Raw genomic sequence first — 6,783 nt, 5'->3', positions numbered from 1 at the left:
GATTAAAATTATATGTAATTTTGACTCCTAAAAATATTTAAATAGTTTTGTTCGAGTTTTATTAACCCGAACGACCCCAAACCAACCCGACCCAATATATAAAGGGTAGGGTTGGGTTGAAAATATTTTTTTTGGTTAACAGGTTCATTTTTTAAAAACTGAATTAATTGGGTTGGTTCGATTTATTATCTCTAAACCGCCCAACCTGACCCACGTTCACCCCTAGTTCTGACACCTGCTTCAGGATCTCCAATAATTAAGTCAGGTGTATGTGATTTGGTCCACTTCCTTGTAGATTGAAGTTGACTTCTAGAACAGGATCCTCCCACATGATCCATGCTGTCTCCATCAGCATTTTCTGATGCTCCCCCTGTAGTTATGCTCTCTGAGACTTCATAATTTGACTTGGATTCTTCAGGATTTGAGGTATTAGAGTTTCCAGAATCATCAGAAGTTGACTCATGAGAACTAGATGAATCAGAACTTGAAGAGCCAGTGACAGGTTCTGATGCTTCTTGAGAGTCTTGAGATGTGGTATTATCTTTAGCTTGCTCCCCCTAGACAGGTGCATTTTCCTTTGGAGTTATTACTACAGATTCAATGACATCAGTACTTACTGGATCAGAGTTTAAGTCATCAGAATTTACAGAATCAGAATTTAAGTCTTCATTTTTAAATCTCAGCTGATCGTGATTATTGAAATCTTCAAGTCCAATAATCTTCTTATCATTAAAAGATACATTTATAGATTCCATGACAACCCTTGTTCTTAAATTATAGACTCTGAAGGCTTTTGTGGAAAGTGGATATCCAACAAAAATTCCTTCATCAGCTTTTAGATCAAATTTTGAGAGCTGTTCAGGATGAGTCTTAAGAACAAAACACTTACATCCAAATACATGAAAGTATTTCAGATTTGGCTTCTTTTTCTTCACCATCTCATATGGTGTTTTTCCATGCTTGTTTATGAGTGTAGCATTCTGTGTAAAACAAGCAATCTGCACAGCTTCAGCCCAAAAGTAGGTTGGCAGCTTTGCTTCATCAAGCATAGTTCGTGCAGCTTCAATGAGAGTCCTATTCTTTCTTTCTACAACTCCATTTTGCTGTGGAGTTCCAGGTGCAGTAAATTCCTGTTTGATTACATGCTCTTTGCAGAAATCTTCCATGATTGAATTCTTGAACTCAGTGCCATTATCACTTCTTATAATTTTAACAGAATCTTTGACCAACTTATCCAGCTATCTGACATGATCAGTTAGAGTAGATGCAGTTTCATTCTTCTTGTGCAAGTAGTACACCCAAGTGTACCCTGTGAACTCATCCACTATAACCATAGCATATTTCTTCTTTGTAATAGATATGACATTGACCGGACCAAATAGATCAACATGCAGTATAACGGGAAGAAAACTTGCCTGAGTGTTCCGGGGTAGACTTAAGCTTGGAGTAGGTCCGGTAACCTATGAACAATAACATAAGTCGGAATTAGACCATGGTCGCTTAAGAAACTCGTCAAAACTCACTCATACCCTAACAGTCGCTTACGGTCGTTTATATACTTAATGATTTGCGTTAATCGCTTGCGTACCCTCGGCTCCACCAATTTTAATAAATTAACCGTTATGAATTGTAAGGCGACTCTTTCGCGAGTAATTTACCAACTTCCTAATCCACCTTACATAATTGTTTTGTAATCCAATTAGTCTTTTAAGGGCCTTAAACAAGGTTTCAAAGTAAAGCGAGGGGTAATGGTTCGCTTGCGAAACGCCATTACTTAAAACGGTCGTTTCTCCTAAACCGTACATAGGATCTAAGTGAACCACATACCAAAACGAAGCTTACGACACGGTTTAGCCATGTCAAAGTTACAGATTGGTCAGGGAGCTTTCTGTCCCGAACACTAAGTAGAAGCAGTTGAATGAAAACGGGCATTACGACGGCTATGTTTACGCGATTACCAATATTTATACTACTCCAATTAACCACCAACCTACCCATAATCATCAATACAACAAAACCTTATCTAAACCATACCATATCAGTCAATAATCTCAAATTTTTCCAACTCATTCAACCACAAACATGATCTACTTACTATAACTTAAGATTCATTAACCAAAATCCAAGATTCAATTACCAAATCACTTCCAAATCAAACAAACTACTAATAATCATAATCCATGCATCTTATTCACAAAACCAACCATAAAACTTACTAAAAAATAAAGTAAAGGCTAGGGTATGAAGTTTATACCTTCCTTGGTGGGTGATAAGTTGCTAGGAAGCCTTAGGGAGCCTTGATCTAACCTTAAACAAGCTTGGATCTCTCAAACAATCAAGAAAACACAAAGTTAGTTTCTTGAAGATACTATTCATCAAGAACTTTGATGAATTGATTAGCTATGTTAAACATGGAATTTTGAGCTCAAAATCATACCATAACTAAGTTTAGAGATATAGAATCCTTGGAAACAAACCTCTTAATTTTTGAAGGTGTGGAGCTTGGACTTTGAAAATAAAATCCTTGTATTTTCATGAAAAATTCGAGCCTAAACGATGGGGAGAGAATAAGATGAAGTGGTTTGGTGTTTGTGAATGATTTTACTTGGTTGTTATTCAATTTTGCTAAAATATCTTGATAAAGTGATGACATCACTTGCTTATGTCATTGCTTGCATCATTCCTTTGCCACATGTCACAATCTCATGGTTTGAGAGTGTCTTTACTTACAACCACATGTTTTAGCCTCTCTTGTAAGTTTCCTTCCCGTGCTACTTGCATGTGCTTGCCCCTTGATCGTTTATTTGTTTTACGGTTCACTTAACTCTCATTTTCGTTAATCATTTGAGGGATCATATCCGGGATTATTACTTGCGTTTTCCTAAACCTTTCTTAATATTTTATATTCCTTAAATGATCCTCTCTTATAATCCTTGAATTGAAATTATTCTCATCATGTTACCTTATACTTAATTCTGTTGGTATCTGGTGGATTTTCGGGAAAAATCAAAGTGTCCGAATTCAAATTCTGACGATCTTTACATACCCTCATATACATTATGGAGTGCTAATATGATCTCACAGTATCCATTAAAGGACCCCTTCATAGGGTGGTCTGACAATTTTTATTAATCAGCAATATCAGCAAAAGTTACTGTTAATCAGGGTTTCAAAAATTTCCAAAAATTGGGGTTATTACAGTCTCCCCTCCTTAAAAGGATTCCATCCCGGAATCAGATAGAAAATGGTTGGGGATACTTTTCCAGCATTGCACTTTCTAACTCTCAAGTCAATTTTCCCACATTGTGGTTCTACCACCAAACTCTGACTAGTTTGATAACCATCTTCCTAAGCACTTGTTCCTTTTTTATTCATAACCCTCACTGGTTGCTCCACATAGGTTAAGTCTGGTCGGAGGTTTACGTGTTCATATTCTCCTATGTGTCTCGCCTATGGATCATACTTCCTTAACATTGATACTTGGAACTCATTGCGAACTTGTTGTAGGTTCGGGGGTAGGGCTAGTTCATTTGATAACTTCCCAATACGTCTTAATATACCCAAGAGTCCAAAAAATCGTGGACTTAGCTTTCCTTTATTTCCGAACCTCATCAATCATTTACAAGGGAATACCTTTAATAATACTAGGTTCCCTACTTCATAATCTTTGTCCTTTCGGGCTAAACTGACATACTTCTATAGTCGATATTGGGCTGCTACCAGCCGTCTTCTGATTAGATCTACTATGTCCTTGGTTATTTGGACCACTTTGGACCTGAGCATCTTGCGCTCTCCAACTTCATCCCACTATAAGGGAGATCGACATCTTTTTTTTTACAGGGCCTCGTAAGGAGACATTCTGACACTGCCATATCATCTATTGTCGTAAGAAAACTCAATCCGTGCTAAGTGATCATTCCAAATTTCTTTCAAGTCTATCACACATATTCTCATTATATCATCTAGCTCTACAACTTTTGCTTCTCAATACTCATTCTTTTCTAGTTCGTAAGCGTTACTACCTTTCGTTCATAATACTATTTGGTCTATACTTTTACTCGCTGGAGTTTTGTAACCTTCTAATAATTGCGTTGACCTTAGTATCACGAACGCGTTAGAATCGGAATACCACCGTACTGATATTACTTCATTTCTAATTGCTTCTATCTTCAAAAGCTTGATCCATCATATAGAAGTAAAAAAATTTATTGAGAGATCATTATGATCATGAACACTTGTTATATCGCATAGTTAGTACCGAAGGTGGCCAGCCTTTAGTACTTGACAAGCAATTAAACAACATGTGGTATCCTACTAGGCTTCTATCACACAGATAGATAGTCATTCGGTAATACTCCCTTCTGGAAGGGTTGTTCTTCTTAGTTTACACGAAATGAAAAAGAGAGAAAAAGTATGAATTTAAGAGCATTATATAAAAAATACTGCCACGAAATATCTGGCTTGGAATCTACCTCTGAACTATAGAGGTTTATCAAAGGAGAATGAAACATATGTACATATATCAACATCAAGTATTATCGCATCATAATTCACGTGCCTGAATATTTACTATTCCACCCATCGTTCTATGGACCCATGCTATTGCTCGAGCTTATAAACAATCATATTTGAAACTCCCTCGACATTGAAAATCGAATATGGGATTTCATTATAGACATCATCGTTACTAGAATTCTACGCTTGCATCACAACCTTACACGTATAGTAATACGACTTTCTATCGACAAGAAGGAATAAATATTTAATAGGTAGATAATCGACCTAGTTTCTCTATCAAAGATAACTTATACGTCAACACGACCCGATTAGTGGTATTCAATCTCAACATCCATACAATACAACTCTCACGGTTGTTATCGTCTCATTATTCAAGGAATCGTTGATTCATTACTATAGTCCAACGCTGACCTACTGTAGTCATTTGTTATCCTTGGAATCTTAATAGTTAATCATACGGAGTCCATACCTGCCGTACCGAAATCTTCTAGAGAGGCAACATAATCACCATTTCATGACTCAAGAAGAACACTCCTGAGCTTGGCGTACATATGACATGAAACATATAAAATTGTAGAAGAGTTTCAATCAAAGAAATGATAGCAGGTTAACACCATTATTAACCATATGTCTTTATTATGAGACATGAAGCTCAAAGGTTTATTTAGTCCTTTTTGGAGCATCGTCCTGGCTTATCTCAAGGTAGGACCTTCTAAGATAGGTAGCCAGTTTGAAGAGATAACCGGAATTAAATCGTTACCAAACTACTATTACGGTTGGGTATTGCACAGTCATCAGAAGGAATGTCAATCTTCCATACCATAATATAACTTTATGGTTTCACCCATTCATTACTATATTCCTTTGGCACGAGTGCCTACAATTATTCTCTTACACTTAAAGTGTCGGCCACCTCATTGGCCTTTCTTGATAGTAATATTTCCTTATAATCAATGTCTTTTGAACTACCTTCACTTAAATTTTCTACCTCATTTCCAATCACTACTTATGTGAAAATGCTCTTCTTAAGTTCTTGTGAGTAAAAAAATCACCATTTTTCCATAAGTCACTTCCTTAGACTTTAAATGTGAACATTATCATGGCTGACTCTCGATCATACTTAGGATGTCTTTTATCTTGGGTCCTTCTTGCTTTAACAATTCTGACCTCCATTGGTTCAATCTATACTTCTCATTGTTTAACACGTGCCCCACTTGGCATTATTATAATTACGTCATATTTCCTTTATCAAGATTTCTATTCTTCAGAACTTTGAATATTACCTTTCTCCTTGTAAGACCTCTATGGTTATTCTTGAATCGTTCCTCCTGTATTCCCTAGATATAGGGCATATCAAAATACATTTACTAATACTAGAACCATTGTCTATATACTTCTGAAAAATTTCTCCACTGATCCTTAGAGGTTGTTGTTACCTTAATCCTTTCCAATTCATACTGTCAAAACTCATAATGTCCCTATTATGGGTAAAATGCCAACCTTCATGCATTCCCCTAGGGTTCATCTCAAGTTATCGAGGTTCTATCCTTAATTTCACCTTTAAGAAGGTACTTGCATCCTTCCATGGACAAATCAAGTCATATATCCTTGATAGATTATCTTATTTAATCATTCCCACCTCGATAGCATATACCAAATTTCACAATAACATCCTTATTCAAGCTGAGGTCAATCCATATGGCCTCCAAAAGATAACAATGGTTATCCGCTTTTCTTTCCTGATTTGGTAATGATAACAGGGATGTTCTGGAAGATATTGGTCATGTTCAGTGTGAACTTTTTAGTTCTGACTATTCATTTATCTCCATTATTTATCTCAATCGTCATCTCAAAGTTGGGATATCTTTTATACCTGGCGTCTCCCTTTCTGGGTATCAAGCCACCGGTCTTAAATACACTTCACATTCTTGAAGGTCACCTCCTTCATCCCATTTTCCTAATTTCTTGTTATCCTGTCTCCTCAGTCCATCCGTGCTTCCTTGTTAATCCCTCGGTATATCTCAAAGTTTCATCGAATACTCTCAACTTCAAGGGGATTAATTATACATATCGCTTACGCCTTCAAACCTTGAATTTATCTCATGATCAGTCACCATCACGCTGATGATGACAAACTTCTCTATATTTATTGCTAGGGTTTCTTAGGGTTTTACATACCTAACTCCCTTATCGCTTCTCAACTCTATTTCGTTTATATCCATTTATACTCCTTCCCCTTTCAGTTTTTTTTATTTTCATTTCTAT

Source organism: Apium graveolens, chromosome 10, assembly GCF_009905375.1.
Source record: "Apium graveolens cultivar Ventura chromosome 10, ASM990537v1, whole genome shotgun sequence".
Classification (NCBI taxonomy): domain Eukaryota; kingdom Viridiplantae; phylum Streptophyta; class Magnoliopsida; order Apiales; family Apiaceae; genus Apium; species Apium graveolens.
Note: the sequence above shows the minus strand (reverse complement) of the source record.